Source organism: Balaenoptera acutorostrata, chromosome X (genome assembly GCF_949987535.1).
Source record: "Balaenoptera acutorostrata chromosome X, mBalAcu1.1, whole genome shotgun sequence".
Classification (NCBI taxonomy): Eukaryota; Metazoa; Chordata; class Mammalia; order Artiodactyla; family Balaenopteridae; genus Balaenoptera; species Balaenoptera acutorostrata.
In genome coordinates, this window is record NC_080085.1 from 75,654,427 (window position 1) to 75,674,262 (window position 19,836).

Genomic DNA, 19,836 nt, shown 5'->3' on the forward strand with positions numbered 1-19,836 from the left:
AAAAAAAGAAAAATGTGCACTTCTTTACTCTCCTTCTCCACATTTTATGATTTTTATGTCCTTTTTTACATCTTCATGTTCATCCTTTTGCTGTTCCTTGTATTTATCTCCACTTTCACAAATAGGTTTTTTTTCCCTCTTTTTCATCTCTATACTGGTTAATATAAGTGATTCACTTTCCAATTATGATTTCCTCCTTCCTATATCTTCATGCTTCTTTTCTATTTAGAGAAGATCTTTCAGTATTTCCTTTAGGATAGGTTTATTATTGCTGTATTCTTTTGGTTTTTGCTTGTCTGAGAAATTCTTTATTTCACCTCCTATTCTAAATGATAATCTTGCTGGGTAGAGTATTCTAGACTGCAGATTTTTTCCTTTCAAGACTTTGAATATATTTTGCCACTCCCTTCTGGCCTGCATTGTTTCTGTAGAGAAATCAGCCAATAGCCTTATGGTGGTTGCCTTGCAATTAACTCTGTTTTTCTGTTGCTGCCTTTAAAATTCTCTCTTTATCTTTAACTTTTGCCATTTTTATTATAATATGTCTTGGTGTAGGTCTGTTTGGGTTCATCTTGTTTGAGACCCTCTGTGTTTCCTGTATCTGTATATCTGTTTCCTTCTTTAGGTTAGGGAAGTTTTCATCCACAATATCTTCAAATGCATTTCAATCCTCTTTTCTCTTTCTTCACCTTCGGGAATCTCTATTATACATAGATTGTGATGCTTTATATTATCCCATAGGTTTCTTATATTGCTTTCTTTTTTTTTTTTCAATTTGGCTTCCTGTCTGCTGTTTTGATTGGGTAATTTCCATTTTTCTGTTTTCCAAATTACTTATTCTTTCTTCTGCATTATTCATTATGTTATTCATTGTCTTTAGCTTAGCTTTCATCTTGACAAATAAATTTTCTAATTTTTCTTGGCTCTTCCTTATAGTTTCTATTTCCTTTTTATATTAATCTGCACTTCTGTCAATAGGCTTTCCTAATTCCTTCAGTATTTTCATTACCTCCTTTTTGAACTCAGGGTCTATTAGAGTGAAGAGGTCTGTTTCATTGTTTGTTTCTTCAGGGGAATTCTCTTGGTCTTTAAACTGGGAGAGGTTCCTCTGCTTCTTTATTTTGCTTATATTTCCCTTACTCTGTGAATTTAGGAGAAACAATCATCTACCGTATTCTTGGTGGTCTATTTGTATGCAGGAATGTCCTTGAGTAACTTGTGTGGGTTTAATAGTTTTTGGCATGAGGGCTGTTTTGGTTTTGGATGCTTGCCGTCTCTTTCCTCAGCATGTACTGGTTGTTATCCCCTTGATGGGGGTGTTCAGATGCATAGCCCACACACACTCTCAGGGAGGCAGGGACAGTGGTTGGCTCCCAGTCTCAGGACACTCAGTAGCAGCAGCAGTCTGTACCCTCTTCTGGAGTCCGAGATGGCAGTGGCAGTTCACACCCGCCCGGGGAGTTTGTGTATATGGTACATTCCTACCTAACTAAGAGCACACACTGAGAAAGAAGCTCCCATGGCAGGCCCACACCTCTCCTTGCATGTTGCTCAACAATGGCACCCTGCCTCTCTGGCAGGCCCAGGCCTCCTTCTGTACTCCCTTGGTTTTGGTGCACTGCACCTACCCTCCTCAAACTGTCTCCACGCAGCAAACCTCAGTCCTCTCTCCCATGTCTGACCTACAAAGCCCAAGCCTCAGCATGCAGCCACTGTCCACCCTAGTGGATGAGAGTCTCAGGCTGGGGAGTGCTGGGTGACACTGTCCATCTACGCAGGCCTCTCTCCATTTTGCCCTCTGTAAACCAGTCGCTGTGCTCTCCTCTGAGGCTTTGAAGCTCCCCCTCTGTCCTGGCTGATATCCCTGCCAGTGAGGGGACTTCCCAGTGTGCAGAAACCTTTCCTTTTTCATAACTCCCTCCCAGGAGTGCAAGTCCCATCCAGATTCATCTCTCTTTTCCTTTTCTTTTTGTTTTGCCCTACCCAGTTATGTGGAGGCTTTCTTGCCATTTTGGAAGTCTGAGGTCTTCTGCCAGTGTTCAGTAGATGTTCTGTGAGAATTGTTCCACATGTAGATGTATTCTTGATATATTTGTGGGAGAAGGTGAGCTCCACTCCTGCTCCTCTACCATCTTGATACAATCCTCTTCTATAAATTTTTTATACATGGTACCAGCACCGCATTTTAATCAGAGCAACAATGTGTCTTCTTAAATAGAATAATATTCCTATTTGGATAGACGATTTAGTTTTGTAGCCAGATGGAACTTAAGTGGCATGAAGCACCTTAAAGGGTACAGGGAAAGGTAAATTGATATTACCTACATTTGATAAATTATCAAAGTAAGAGTAGATTTTGCTCCTGCTTGCTCCAACTCAAATCTCATTTTGTCAGTAACCACAAAAAAATAACCAAAACGAAATCAGAGCTAATTTTTTGTTGCAATTATATGTAGCTTTTATATATAGCTTGGAGATTTTTACACATTTATACTTCTGATGCTATAAGCCATATGTACTCATTGCAGGAAACTTAAAATATGAACAAAAGTATAATGATGGGGAAATTACCTGTAATTTTATCACTCACAGATAACTTTTCTAAAAATTTTGCTGGGTTAGACATTTGAGCCTTTTTATTACACTTATATATATAATTTACAGAATTGAGTTTATCCATTTGTTTCCCGTTTCCTTTTCTGATTTTGCACAATGCCTAATTTTTATATGGCACCAAATAATCTTCAAAATATGATTTTTTAAATAACTGCATGATATTTTATAATGTGGCTATACCATAATATATTTAATAATTTTCCTGATATTGAATATATAAGTTGTTTTAAAGGTTGCTCATGGGAAATAATATGACCATAAATCCTTTACACATAACTCTTTGCATCCACCTCTGATATTTTCTTAGGATAAATTTCTGGAAGTAAAATTACTTGGTCCAAAAAAAGAAAATTACTTTGTCCAAGTTTATGTAATTCTTAAGTATCTTCACAAATACAGTCAAATAGTTTTTCAACAAGGAAAGACTTTAGCTAATTTCAATCGAGTTGTTTATTTTAAAAAACAATTTTAACAAGTTAATACTTCAAAATAATATAGCAAAGCTTTAAATTTTAATATTTCTTGCTCATCTGATATATATGGATATTTTCTTTTCAATTATTTTTCAGTGCTTAAACTTAGGAAGTCCTTTACCACCGGAAGATTAATTAGTCACCTGCAGTTTAATTTGATACATTTTACTCCTTAGGACACCTGAAATTAATTTTGCTCTATAGTAAGATGTTGAAAGTAAAATTATTTATTTTGAAAATAGACGCAGCTGATAGATTTCACATTTTCAAGTGTTAGTGCAGACATTGTTATTGCACTGGGAAAGGAGGCTGACTGCCTAGCAACAATCCAGCTCTATTTTATTCTGAGAAGCAGAGCTTATGTATCTCATTCCAGTTTACTTACAGGGTAATTATATCAAGAAACCTCTATGCAGGCATTTGAGAATTTAATAGGCCCTAGACCCACTTTTTGTTAGAGAGCCCATCTCTCACAGAGTATTAAACAACTATCCCATGCTGTTTTAAATATTATTTATATCTGTAAAACATTTGAGATGATTTTATTATTAACTTTTGAATTTTGATACAGGAAACTAATTTAACTTACAGTTGACTACAATTGCTACATATATGAATTCTTTTAAAGTGAGAAATTGTAACCAATAAATTATTTTCAAGTATAAAACTATTTTACAAATAGACTTCATTTTATAGAATTTTATTTTCACAGCAGAATTTAGCAGAAAGTGCAGAGTTCCCATATGCACTCTCTTCACACACAGACACAGCCTCCCCCACCATCAACATCCCACACCTGAGTGGTACCTTTGTTACAATCAATGAACAACATTGACACCTTATTATCACACAAAGCCCATAGTTTGTATTAGGGTTCATTCTTGGTGTTGTACTAATTTTTAGACTTTTTAACTAAAATTTAATGAATTTTATATTTTAAACACTTAATTAAATATTTCTTACTTTTAATTTAATAAATCTGATGGGGGCCTCCAACATATATTTGGTAACTTTCATGTATTTTCACAAGTCCTTGAAAACACTCATTTTTTAAATTAATTTTTATTGGAGTATAGTTGCTTTACAATGCTGTGTTAGTTTCTGCTGTCCAGCAAAGTGAATCAGTTATACATATACATATATCCACTCTTTTTTAGATTCTCTTCCCATTTAGTTCACCACAGAGTACTGAGTAGAGTTCCCTGTGCTAGATAGTAGGTTCTCATTAGTTTTCTATTTTATATATAGTAGTGTATATATGTCAATCCCAATATCCCAATTTTTCCCACCCCCACTTCCTGCCTTGGTAACCATAAGATTGTTTTCTACACCTGTGACTCTATGTCTGCTTTGCAAATAAGTTCACCTTTACCATTTTTCTAAATTCCACATATAAGCAATATTATACAATATTTGTCTTTCTCTTTCTGACTTACTTCACCCTGTATGACAATCTCTAGGTCCATCCATGTCACTGCAAATGGCATTTTTCCTTCTTTTTTATGGCTGAGTAATATTCCATTGTATATATGTGCTACATCTTCTTTATCCATTCATCTGTCAATGGACATTTAGGTTTCTTCTATGTCCTGGCTATTGTAAATAGTGCTGCAGTGAAAATTGGGGTGCATGTACCTTTTTGGATTATGTTTTTTCCAGACATATGCCCAGGAGTGGGATTCCTGGGTCAATGGTAGTTCTATTTTTAGCTTTTTAAGGAACCTCCATACTGTTCTCCATAGTGGTTGTACCAATTTACATTCCCACCAACAGTGTAAGAGAGTTGCCTTTTCTCCACAGCCTCTCCAGCATTTATTGTTTGTAGATTTTTGATGATGGCCATTCTGACTCGTTTGAGGTGATACCTCATTGTAGTTTTGATTTGCATTTCTCTACTAATTAGCGATGTTGTGCATCTTTTTCATGTGCTTTTTGGCTATCTGTATGTCTTCTTTGGATAAATGTCTACTTAGGTCTTCTGCCCATTATATGATTGGGTTGTTTGTTTTTTTGATATTTACCTGTGTGAGCTATTTGTATATTTTGGAGATTAATCCCTTATCAGTTGCTTCATTTGAAAATATTTTCTCCTAATCTGAAGGTTGTCTTTTCGTTTTGTTTATGGTTTCCTTTGCTGTGCAAACGCTTTTAAGTTTAATTAGGTCCTATATGTTCATTGTTGCTTTTATTTTCATTACTTTAGGTGGTGAATCAAAAAAGATCTTGCTGTGATTTAGAATAGTGGGGGACTTTAACACCCCACTTACACCAATGGACAGATCATCCAGACAGAAAATTAATAAGGAAACACAAGCTTTAAAGGACACATTAGACCAAATAGACTTAGTTGATATTTATAGAACATTCCTTTTGAAAGCAGCAAAATACACTTTCTTTTCAAGTGCACACAGAACATTCTCCAGGATAGATCACATCTTGGATCACAAATGAAGTCTTAGTAAATTTTTAAAAATTGAAATCATATTAAGCATCTTTTCTGACCACAATGATATGAAATTAGAAATCAATTACAGAGGAAAAAAACCATATAAACACAAACGCATGGAAGCTAAGCAATACGTTATTAAATAACCAATGGGTCAATGAAGAAATCAAATAGGAAATCAATAAAATACCTAGAAACAAATGACAATGAAAACACGTTGATCCAAAACCCATGAGACACAGCAAAAGCAGTTCTAAGAGGGAAGTTTAGAGCAATACAATCTTACCTCAGGAAACAAGAAAAATCTCAAATAAACAACCTATCTTTACACCTAAAGCAACTAGAGAAAGAATAACAAAGCCTAAAATTAGTAGAAGGAAAGAAATCATAAAGATCAGAGTAGAAATAAATGAAATAGAGATTAAGAAAACAATAGGAAAAATCAATGACACAAAAAGCTTGTGCTTTGAGAACATAAAACTGATAAATCTTTAGCCAGACTCATCAAGAAAAAAAGGGAGAGAGCTCAAATCAATAAAATTAGAAATGAAAAAGAAGTTACAACTGACACCGGAGAAATACAAAGGATTATAAGACACTGCTACAAGCAACTATATGCCAATAAAATGGACAACCTAGAAGAAATGGACAAATTCCTAGAAAGGTACAACCTTCCCAGAATGAACCAGGAAGAAATAGAAAATATGAACAGACCAATCACAAGTACAGAAATTGAAAGTGTGATTAAAATACTCCCAATAAGCAAAAGTCTAGGACAAGATGGCTTCACAGGCAAACTACCAAACATTTAGAGAAGAGTAAACACCTACCCTTCTGAAACTCTTCCAAAAAACTGCAGAGGGAGGAACACTCCCAAGCTCATTCTAAGAGACCACCATCATCCTGCTACCAAAATGAGACAAAGATATCACAAAAAAAGAAAAGTATAGGCCAATATTACTAATGAACATAGATACAAAAATCCTCAATGAAATACTAGTAAACCAAATCCAACAACACATTAAAAGGATCATGTACACTGATGAAGTGGGATTTATCCCATAGATGCAAGTATTCTTTAATATATGCAAATAAATCAACGTGATACACCACATTAACAAATTGATGAATAAAAACCATATGAACAAACACTCATTTAAGTGTTAGTGTGTTCCATGTCCTGCTTTTAGGTTTTACATATATTAATTTACTTAACCTTCACAACTTAATGAGGTAGGTACTATTATTACTTTCATTTTACAGGTGAGACAATTGAGGTGTAAGTAGTACACCCAAGGTTATAAAACTAGTAAATGGAAAAGCTGTGATTCAAATTGAGACAGTTTAGATAAAAAAATAAATTCATGCTCTTCTTCCTTTGGTTGTGCTTCTCTAAGCATTCTGGCTCTGGTACCTGCTCATAACAGGATCTTTTGCTGAGCCTCCTCAAACTTGAGCATTTGGCAATGTAAACATAGGTTTGGTAGTAACTTTATTATCTCCATTTTAAAAGCATTTTTGAACTTTTCAACAAAGTAACTTTTTATATTCACACACACACACGTTTGTCAACAGACATGTACTTACATATAGCTGAAAACAAAATAACATTCTGCAGCAGCTAGTTTAGGAATGTTCAACAAATATACTTTCAGGTTATAATGGCATCTGAACTTCCTTAACTTTTTAGTTACCTTGCCTGGGCTAAGATATGGGCAGTTACCCCAAAGTGTTATTTGCTTAGTCATAGCAAAGATTGTTTCACTGCAAAAGCATCAGAATGTATAATATCTGGAAGAGACCATGGAAGCTAGTGTGTCAAAATTCCTTTCTTTTTTCTTTTTAACATCTTTATTGGAGTATAATTGCTTTACAATGTTGTGTTAGTTTCTGATGTATAACAAAGTGAACCAGCTGTATGTATACATATATCCCATACCCCCTCCCTCTTGCATCTCTCTCCCACCATCCCTATCCCACCCCTCTAGGTGGTCACAAAGCACCAAGCTGATCTCCCTGTGCTATGCAGCTGCTTCCCACTAGCTATCTATTTTACATTTGGCAGTGTATATATGTCAATGCTACTCTCTCACTTCATCCCAGCTTACAAGTTATTTTGCAGCTATGGTGATACTAAGAGATGGTATGGGCTCCTTGAATGCCAATTTCCTTATTTTTCTTCCCAGCAGAATAATTTGTCTTCTATTTCTGTTCATGTGATGTTTTACTTACACTTGTATAAAATATTTATCAAGCTTAGTCAAAATTATTTTTGCTTTCCTTGACTACATTTTGGGTTTTTTCAGGTCTTTATGTTTTATTTTAAAATACCTTTTAACTCCAATGATCTCTAAGTATCTGGCTGATAATATGCACTAACTTAGATTCAGTCAATTATTTGTTAAAGTGTAATATATTTTTCTGCACACTTTCCTCTGAGAAAATGATAACAGCAGCTGCCAAGGATTTATTATAATAGCACTTCATATTTATATAACAGAATATGTATGGTACTGTTTGCTCACCCATGTTCTCACTTGGTTCTTCCAATAACTCTAATAATTAAAAAAAGAAAAACATACAATCCCACAATTTATTGTGGAATTTGGAAGGCCACCTTGGAAGATAAAAATCCAATATTTTTTAGTACAATTACAGGCTTAGACCATGTCCAGTGACAAATCTGCTGGCCAGTGCAAGACACATATAGTACTATGAATCAAGACAATGAATATCTTAAGTGCATTAAACATTTGAATATATTTCAGAGGATCTATGAATAGTTTCAAACTTTGTTTTGGCATAAGAGATATAATTGTTAGAGTGCTGATTAATATCCATGCTTTATGTCACTTGATATACTTTTATTCATTCAACAAGAATACCCATACAAGTGCATGATGATGAATATATGTATGCGTTCAGGTAATGGGAAACAGTTTGATGTGACTGAAGTCCTAATTACTATTTGTGGCAATGATGGGCTGTGAAGAGTCAGGAAATGAGGCTGAAAAGGAATTCTAAAGACTTATTTAATATTCTTTATAATATGCTAAGTAATTTAGATTTGATTCTATAAGCAAGAAGACCAATTAAAGTTTTCAAGTAAGGGAGTCATATCTTTGAGATTCTAGAAATCTAAATCTCATAGGATTGTGCAATAAAAAATGAAAGTTGTAGTGAAGAGATAAACATTGATTTGAGGGCTACTTTTGAAGTAGAATTGATGGAACTTGTTGAATAACATGTAGAGAGGTGAGAAGAGAGAGAGGATTTAAGGATGAATAAAGCTCATAGCTTGGGCCACTAGAAGAAAAAAGTAACATTAGTAGATATATAGAAAGAGGATTAGAAACATCATGTAAGGCTGCAATAGATTCCCATAACATTCAGATGGAAGGCTACTCATGCTAGTACTGACCTAACATCACCATTTTTGTTATATGGTGGAAGGAGTAATTAGGTGTCATTATCATAGCCAATTAAGGATAGTTGAATAACCAAGTCACATTTCTAATTAATTTTACTATTTGAAATAAGGCACAAGATTGTAAAATAGAAAAAACTAAAAATGCAAAACTCAAACATTGGGATTATCATTCCTATAACTCATTAAATTCTTGCAATTAATATTAAGTCTGTTTCCTCACTTCTCCGCATATTGAAAAGTCTATGATAAGAAAACCTTAATTAGTGGAACAAATTACCTTTACTTGGTTAATCATGCATTGCTTATCAACCCTATGCACTAGTTGATAAAACAAGAGAGATTTACTCTTGCTTCAAAACAAAAAGTTTTGACAGCAATTCAAGTATAATTAATGAATTATTATACTCGTTTGAACCATATGAATCTGTCAATTTTTGACTGCTTTTGACCTACAAAAATAGCGTTCATATAATTCAATCTAATTGTTATCAGTGACCTACTTAAATTCCTGCTGTGGTAGATGTAATATGTACTTGGATTTCTAGTGATACTATGTATCTTTAAAAATAGGTCGTCTTGATTAAACAACTGACAGACATCTGTTTTACTGCTGATCAGAATGCAAGTTCTGATATTTATCAGACTTTTCCAATGGCCAACTTTATTTTCATTTTGAAAATATTATGCAAACTATCAGCAATCATTCAAAATGTACAGAACTAAAATTACTAAGCAGCTAGCAAAACCACCAACTTCAGTAGTATATTGTTATGTAGCACTTCTAGAGGATTTGTCAGTATAAAAACTCAAAAGGGCCATGATTTCTACTTTTATTAAGTGTTCACTGATATTTGGTGCTTAACAAAGGTGAGAAGGCAACACAGATATTCAATATTTTTGGACTCAATTTTATGCTTCTTTTGTGTTTTATGTTTGTTTTACCAAAACATAAAGTTTATTCTGATGTTATAGAAAAATACATTAAAACTTTTATTTTTATGTTTATACTAGAAAGTAAATGTTAGAAAATAGATTCTCAAAGAAAAAGGCATTCACAGAAGCAATTTAGGTCAGAAGAATAACAATAGTATTTAAGAAAAGCAGAGAATGCTTTCTTAATGATGGCTATATTTGCTTTACTTTAAGAAACTTAAGACAATTACCATATGATATTGCTTATTTGTGGAATCTAAAAGAATGGTACAAATGAAGTCGTTTGCAGAACAGAAATGGAGCCACAGATGTGGAGAACAAACTTGTGATTACCAGGGGAGAAGGAGGGGGAGGGGTAGACTGGGAGATTGGGATTGACATGTACACACTACTATATATAAAATAGATAACTAATAAGAACCTACTGTATGGCACAGGGAACTCTACTCAATACTCTGTAATGACCTATATGGGAAAATAATCTAAAAAAGAATGGATATCTGTATATGTACAGCTGGTTCACTTTGCTGTACAGCAGAAACTGACACAACATTGTAAATCAACTATTACTCCAATAAAAATTAATTTAAAAAAGAAACCTTCAATTTTAAGGTTTATTGTTGCTTAATAACAGCATTAATGGAAGAAAAAAACACCATATTAAATGCATCCATATATGCATGCATTCTTATTCCAGAAACATTGATATGTGAAAAAGCATGGATCTTAGAATCAAGGAAACATGGTGTTCTTTATGGCCCAGGTAGGAATTTTCCCAGAAGTTCACAGGAATGAGAAACACTGATGTACAACAAGCAACCAGTAGGAGAAGACAAAATGGAGAAGTTATAATGAAAAAGAGAGGATATCCTTTATTTGCTATAATTTATAACACTGGCATTGGAGAAGTGCAGAACAGTTTTCTTTTTTTTTTTGCTAATTATTTTCACTCCACCCACATACACATCTTTTCATATGTAATATTGCTATGCTTCCCATGCACCCCGAGAAAAAGAAGTTTAGCTTATCATGATGTGTATAGGGAATAATTTCAAAAAGAGTTATTTTATATGTATGAAGAAATAATTCTATTTTCTATCTCCCATAAGGATAAAGCCTGCTTATATATGCAATACCTCACAGGGTCTGAGTCTATGGATTTAGATTTATGTTATAAAGGGTCCAAGTGGATGGTTAATTTCCTATCACAGCATAATGCTTATATATATTCTCTCACACACATATGCATTTAATAGACTTTATTTTATATAGCAGTTTTAGATTTACAGAAGTTTTGAGCAGAAAGTACAAAGAGTTCCCATATCCCTTGCTCTCTGCACAGACTTTTCCCTATTATTAATATATTGCATTAATGTGGTACATTTGTTAAAATGGTTGAAACAATGTTTTTAATGGACTTTACTTTTTACAGGAGTTTTAGGTTCATGGCAAAATTGAACATAAAGAGTGTTCCCCTATACCCCCTACCCCCACACATAAACAGTTTTCCTCACTATCAACATCTCATTCCAGAGTATTATACAGTTAATACCTTGAACAATGTGGGGCTTAGGGACATCAACACCCCGCACAGTAAAAAATCTGAGTATAGCTTTAGACTCCTCTAAAACTTAACTACTAGTAGCCTACTGTTGGCCAGAAACCTTACTAATAACATAAACAGCCGATTAACATATATTTTGTATGTTTATGTGTATTATATACAGTATTCTTACAATAAAGTAAGCTAGAGAAAAGAAAAGGTTATTAAGAAAATCATAAGGAAGAGAAAATATATTTATAGTGCTGTACTGTATTTATTGATACCATAAGTTTACATCATCTGTTTACAAGATGAATTGTCTGTCTTGTCAGTACTCACATCAATATTGTCTCATATGACACAAAACTCTTTAATGTGATATGTATTATTAACACTAGATATCAAAATGAAAAGATAATGTGAAAAGTAAATTCATATTTATTTACAGATATAATGATTTATGCATTGATAACAAAGAAGCAGCAATATGATTGCTCCATGGTAGCCTAGTGTAATAGATATGATTGCTTCACAATAGCCTAGCCTGTACACTAATGATGAATCATTATAAATTTTTATGACATACAGCATTATACTCATATTCATAATATAATGGAAATATGGTTATATACTTTTAAAAAACAACTTACCTGGGATGATAGGTTGATATGTAGTTTTTCCAATTATATAGGAGTATAGTTGCTTTACAACGTTGTGTTCATTTCTTGCTGTACAGCAAAGTGAATCAGTCATACGTATACATATATCCACTCTTTTTTAGATTTCCTTCCCATTTAGGTCACCACAGAGCATTGAGTAGAGTTCCCTGTGCTATACAGTAGTTTTGAAAGCAGTGCTGTAAAACAGTAAGAAAACTAACATGGTATTGATTTTACATTAAATAGAACTCACCTTACGCCTATGTAAGGATAGACTATCCACTTCAATACAAGTCTTCTACATGATGTTCCACACTATGAATACTTAGGCCATGATGACGATGATGATGAAACAAAAATGTCTCATCCAGTTCTTGTCGTACAATTATTAGATTTTCACATGAAGACTCACACATACACAACAGATAAGTTATTAACAGTACAGCACAATGATTAGTTACTATTCCTTAGGTGGGTGTGGATCATCATAAAAGTCTTTATCCTCTTCATCTCCACATTGAATAGGCTAAGGAGGAGGTAGAGGAGGGGTTCGTCTTGCTGTCTCAGAGGTGGCAAAGGTGGAAGAGTTGGAGGAGAAGGAAGGTAGGCAGAAGAGACAGGCATACTTGGTGAAACTTTACAGAAATACATTGTAATTTCTATCTATTTTGCTTTTTTATTTCTCTAAAACTGTTTCTATATGGCACTGATCCTTCTTCCACTGTTTGCTGCTAAAGCAGTTTCAGTGACCATATCATGGAAGGATCCATGTCCTATAAGAAGTCAAAAGCAGTCTTGAATATTTGGAACCCTTCTGCCAGATTGTCTACATCAGTTTTTTTCTGGCACTACTTTTTCTAAGTCTTCTTCCTCATTGTCTGGCACTGGTTCAGAAGCACTCATCCTAATCAAGTAGTCTTCTTTTAATTCCTCTGGTGTGCTGTCAACTGGTTCTTTTTTAATTAATTTTTATTGGAGTATAGTTGATTTACAATGTTTTGTTAGTTTCTGCTGTACAGCAAAGTAAATCAGTTATATGTATACATATATCCAGTCTTTTTTAGATTATTTTCCCATATAGGTCATTACAGAGTATTGAGTAGAGTTCCCTGTGCTGTACAGTAGGTCTTTATTAGTTATCTATTTTATATATAGTAGTGTGTACATGTCAATACCAATCTCCCAATTTATCCCTCCCCCCCTTTCCCCCTTGGTAAACATAAGTTTGTTTTCTACATCTGTGACTATATTTCTGTTTTGTAAATAAGTTCATTTGTACCATTTTTTTTAGATTCCACATATAAGCAATATCATATGATATTTGTCTTTCTCTGTCTGACTTACTTCACTCAGTATGACACTCTCCAGCAATTCAACTTTTTCCTTGTAACATTATGACTGTTCTGTTGTTCTTAGGGACAATTCCAGCATGATTAGTGGCACTTCATATGGGTTCCATCATGTTATTACAAGGTTTACAGTATTGTACAAAACACAATGAGCATTGCACTAAACACAATGAAAAATACGTGAGAACCATAAGAGATCACTTTTTACTCTAAATCACAAATTACTGGAGAGTTGAACTGCTCATGGGAGATGATTAGCATCACATGATTTAAGCAGATATTTGAAACACTTGAGCCACGGCAATAGCAACAGAAGGTGACTACACACTTATTATAGTAGTACAGTATATACTAGAGTTAATTTTATGCAATTATAGTTTAATACTACATTTTTATATTTGTTTACATTTCTCTCCACTGGGAATGGTGTCATGTACAATCTGCATTTACGTGCCTAACTTTATTTTTTTTTTAACATCTTTATTGGGGTATAATTGCTTTACAATGGTGTGTTAGTTTTTGCTTTATAACAAAGTGAATCAGTTATACATATACATAAGTTCCCATATCTCTTCCTTCTTGCGTCTCCCTACCTCCCAAACTCCCTATGCCACCCGTCTAGGTGGTCACAAAGCACAGAGCTGATCTTCCTGTGCTATGCGGCTGCTTCCCACTAGCTACCTATTTTACGTTTGGTAGTGTATATATGTCCATGCCACTCTCTCATTTTGTCCCAGATTACCCTTCCCCCTCCCTGTATCCTCAAGTCCACTCTCCATTAGGTCTGTGTCCTTATTCCCTTCTTGCCCCTATGTTCTTCATGACCTTCCTATTTTTTTCTTAGATTCCATATATATATATATATATATATATATATATATATATATATATATATATATATATATGTGTGTGTGTGTGTGTGTGTGTTAGCATATGGTATTTGTTTTTCTCTTTCTCACTTACTTCATTCTGTATGACAGACTCTCGGTCCATCCAGCTCATTACAAATAACTCAATTTCATTTCTATTTATGGCTGAGTAATATTCCATTGTAAATATGTGCCACATCTTCTTTTTTTTTAACATCTTTATTGGAGTATAATTGCTTTACAATGGTGTGTTAGTTTCTGCTTGATAACAAAGTGAATCAGTTATACATATACATATGTTCCCATATCTCTTCCCTCTTGCATCTCCCTCCCTCAACACTCCCTATCCCACCCCTCTAGGTGGTCACAAAGCACCGAGCTGATATCCCTGTGCTATGCGGCTGCTTCCCACCAGCTATCTATTTTACATTTGGTAGTGTATATATGTCTATGCCACTCCCTCACCCTGTCACATCTTACCCCTCCCCCTCCCCATATCCTCAAGTCCATTCTCTAGTAGGTCTGTGTCTTTATTCCCGTCTTGCCACTAGGTTCTTCATGACCTTTTTTTCCCCTTAGATTCCATATATATGTGTAAGCATACTGTATTTGTTTTTCTCTTTCTGACTTACTTCACTCTGTATGACAGACTCTAACTCCATCCACCTAACTACAAATACCTCCGTTTCATTTCTTTTAATGGCTGAGTAATATTCCATTGTATATACGTGCCACATCTTCTTTATCCATTCATCCGATGATGGACACTTAGGTTGCTTCCATGTCCTGGCTATTGTAAATAGAGCTGCAATGAACATTTTGGTACATGACTCTTTTTGAATTATGGTTTTCTCAGGGTATATGCCCAGTAGTGGGATAGCTGGTTCGTATGGTAGTTCTATTTTTAATTTTTTAAGGAACCTCCATACTGTTCTCCATAGTGGCTGTATCAATTAACATTCCCACCAACAGTGCAAGAGTGTTCCCTTTTCTCCACACCCTCTCCAGCATTTATTGTTTCTAGATTTTTTGGTGATGGCCATTCTGATCGGTGTGAGATGATATCTCATTGTAGTTTTGATTTACATTTCTCTAATGATCAATGATGTTGAGCATTCTTTCATGTGTCTGTTGGCAATCTGTATATCTTCTTTGGAGAAATGTCTATTTAGGTCTTCTGCCCATTTTTGGATTGGGTTGTTTGTTTTTTTGTTATTGAGCTGCATGAGCTGCTTGTAAATCTTGGAGATTAATCCTTTGTCAGTTGCTTCATTTGCAAATATTTTCTCCCATTCTGAGGGTTGTCTTTTCGTCTTGTTTATGGTTTCCTTTGCTGTGCAAAAGCTTTTAAGTTTCATTAGGTCCCATATGTTTATTTGTGTCTTTATTTCCATTTGTCTAGGAGCTGGGTCAAAAAGGATCTTGCTGTGATTTATGTCATAGAGTGTTCTGCCTATGTTTTCCTCTAAGAGTTTAATAGTGTCTGGCCTTACACTTAGGTCTTTAATCCATTTTGAGTTTATTTTTGTGTATGGTGTCAGGGAGTGTTCTAATTTCATACTTTTACATGTACCTGTCCGATTTTCCCAGCACCACTTATTGAAGAGGCTGTCTTTTCTCCACTGTATATGCTTGCCCCCTTTATGAAAGATAAGGTGACCATATGTGCGTGGGGTAATCTCTCGGCTTTCTAACCTGTTCCATTGTTCTATATTTCTGTTTTTGTGCCAGTACCAAACTGTCTTGATTACTGTAGCTTTGTAATACAGTCTGAATTCAGGGAGCCTGATTCCTCCAGTTCCGTTTTTCGTTCTCAAGATTGCTTTGGCTATTCGGGGTCTTTTGTGTTTCCATACAAATTGTGAATATTTTTGTTCTAGTTCTGTGAAAAATGCCAGTGGTAGTTTGATAGGGATTGCATTGAATCTGTAGATTGCTTTGGGTAGTAGAGTCATTTTCACAATGTTGATTCTTCCAATCCAAGAACATGGTATATCTCTCCATCTATTTGTATCATCTTTCATTTCTTTCATCAGTGTCCTATAATTTTCTGCATACAGGTCTTTTGTCTCCTTAGGTAGGTTTATTCCTAGATATTTTATTCTTTTTGTTGCAATGGTAAACGGGAGTATTTTTTTAATTTCACTTTCAGAATTTTCATCATTAGTGTATAGGAATGCAAGAGATTTCTGTGCATTAATTTTGTATCCTGCTACTTTACCAAATTCATTGATTAGCTCTAGGAGTTTTCTGGTAGCATCTTTAGGATTCTCTATGTATAGTATCATGTCATCTGCCAACAGTGACAGCTTTACTTCTTCTTTTCCGATTTGGATTCCTTTTATTTCTTTTTCTTCTCTGATTGCTGTGGCTAACACTTCCAAAACTATGTTGAATAATAGTGGTGAGAGTGGGCAACCTTGTCTTGTTCCTGATCTTAGTGGAAATGGTTTCAGTTTTTCACCATTGAGGAAAATGTTGGCTGTGGGTTTGTCATATATGGCCTTTATTATGCTGAGGGAAGTTCTCTCTTTGCCTACTTTCTGCAGGGTTTTTATCATAAATAGGTGTTGAATTTTCTCAAAAGCTTTCTCTGCATCTATTGAGATGATCATATGGTTTTTCTCCTTCAATTTGTTAATATGATGTATCACGTTGATTGATTTGCGTATATTGAAGAATCCTTGCATTCCTGGAATAAACCCCACTTGATCATGGTGTATGATCCTTTTAATGTGATGTTGGATTCTGTTTGCTAGTATTTTGTTGAAGATTTTTGCATCTATGTTCATCAGTGATATTGTCCTGTAGTTTTCTTTCTTTGTAACATCTTTGTCTGGTTTTAGTATCAGGGTGATGGTGGCCTCGTAGAGTGAGTTTGGGAGTGTTCCTCCCTCTGCAATATTTTGGAAGAGTTTGAGAACGATAGGTGTTAGCTCTTCTCTAGATGTTTGATAGAATTCGCCTGTGAAGCCATCTGGTTCTGGGCTTTTGTTTGTTGGAAGATTTTTAATCACAGTTTCAATTTCAGTGCTTGTGATTGGTCTGTTCATATTTTCTATTTCTTCCTGGTTCAGTCTGGGCAGGTTTTGCATTTCTAAGAATCTGTCCATTTCTTCCAGGTTGTCCATTTTATTGACATAGAGTTTCTTGTCATAATCTCTCATGATCATTTGTATTTCTGCAGTGTCAGTGGTTACTTCTCCTTTTTCATTTCTAATTCTATTGATTTGAGTCTTCACCCTTTTTCTCTTGATGAGTCTGGCTAATGGTTTATCAATTTTGTTTATCTTCTCAAAGACCAACTTTAATTTCATTGATTTTTGCTATTGTTTCCTTCATTTTTTTTTCAGTTATTTCTGATCTGATCTTTATGATTTCTTTCCTTCTGCTAGCTTTGGGGTTTTTTTGTTCTTCTTTCTCTAATTGCTTTAGGTGCAAGTTTAGGTTGTTTATTTGAAATGTTTCCTGTTTCTTAATGTAGGATTGTATTGTTATAAACTTCCTTCTTAGAACTGCTTTTGATGCATCCCATAGGTTATGGTTCGTCCTGTCTCCACTGTCATTTGTTTTTAGGTATTTTTTGATTTCCTGTTTGATTTATTCAGTGATCACTTGGTTATTAAGTAGTGTATTGTTTAGCCTCCATATTTTTGTATTTTTAACAGATCTTTTCCTGTAATTGGTATCAAGTCTCATAGTGTTGTGGTCAGAAAAGTTACCTGATACGATTTCCATTTTCTTAAATTTACCAAGGATTGATTTGTGACCCAAGATATGATCTATCCTGGAGAATGTTCCATGAGCACTTGAGAAGAATGTGTATTCTGTCGTTTTTGGATGGAATGTCCTATAAATATCAATTAAGTCCATCTTGTTTAATGTATCCTTTAAAGCTTGTGTTTCCTTATTTATTTTCATTTGGATAATCTGTCCATTGGTGAAAGTGGGATGTTAAGCCCCTACTCTGGTTGTGTTACTGTCGATTTCTCCTTTTATGGCTGTTAGTATTTGCCTTATGTTTTGAGGTGCTCCTATGTGGGGTGCATAAATATATACAATTGTTACATCTTCTTCTAGTCAATCCCTTGATCATTATGTAGTGTCCTTCTTTGTCTCTTATAATAGTCTTTATTTTATAGTCTATTTTTTCTGATATGAGAATTGCTACTCCAGCTTTCTTTGATTTCCATTTGCATGGAATATCATTTTCCATCCACTCACTTTCAGTCTGTTTGTGTCTCTAGGTCTGAAGTGGGTCTCCTGTAGACAGCATATATGTGGGTCTTGTTTTTGGATCCATTCAGCCAGTCTATGTCTTTTGGTTGGAGCATTTAATCCATTTACATTTAAGGTACTTATCGATATGTATGTTCCTATTCCCATTTTCTTAATTGTTTTGGGTTTGTTATTGTAGGTTTTTCTCCTTCATCACTTTAAATATGTCCTGCACTCCCTTCTGCATTGCAGAGTTTCTGCTGAAAGATCAGCTGTTAACCTTATGGGGATTCCCTTGTGTGTTATTTGTTGTTTTTGCACTGCTGCTTTTAATATGTTTTCTTTATATTTAATTTTTGATAGTTTGATTAATATGTGTCTTGACGTGTCTCTCCTTGGATTTATCCTGTATGGGACTCTCTGTGCTTCCAGGACTTGATTAACTATTTCCTTTCCCATATTAGGGATGTTTTCAACTATAATCTCTTCAAATATTTTCTCAGTCCCTTTCTTTTTCTCTTCTTCTGGGACCCATATAATTCGAATGTTGGTGCACTTAATGTTGTTCCAGAGGTCTCTGAGACTGTCCTCAGTTCTTTTCATTCCTTTTTCTTTATTCTGCTCTTCAGTAACTATTTCCACTCTTTTATCTTCCAGGTCACTTATCCGTTCTTCTTCCTCAGTTATTCTGCTATTGATCCCTTCTAGAGAATTTTTAATTTCATTTATTGTGTTGTTCATCACTGTTTGTTTGCTCTTTAGTTCTTCTAGGTCCTTGTTAAGCGTTTCTTTTATTTTCTCTATTGTATCTCCAAGATTTTGGATCATCTTTACTATCATTATTCTGATTTCTTTTTCAGGTAGACTGCCTATTTCCTCTTCATTTGCTAGGTATGGTGGGTTTTTACCTTGCTCCTTCATCTGCTGTGTTTCTCTGTCTTCTCATTTTGCTTAACTTACTGTGTTTGGAGTCTCCTTTTCACAGGCTGCAAGTTCATAGTTCCCGTTGTTTTTCGTGTCTGTCCCCAGTGGCTAAGGTTGGTTCAGTGGGTTGTGTAGGCTTCCTGGTGGAGGGGACTAGTTCCTGTGTTCTGGTGGATGAGGTTGGATCTTGTCTTTCTGGTGGGCAGGTCCACATCTGCTGGTGTGTTTTGGGGTGTCTGTGTCCTCATTATGATTTTAGGCAGCCTCTCTGCTAATGGATGGGGCTGTGTTCCTGTCTTGCTAGTTGTTTGGCATAGGGTGTCCAGAACTGTAGCTTGCTGGTCATTGAGTCAAGCTGGGTCTTGGCGTTGTGATT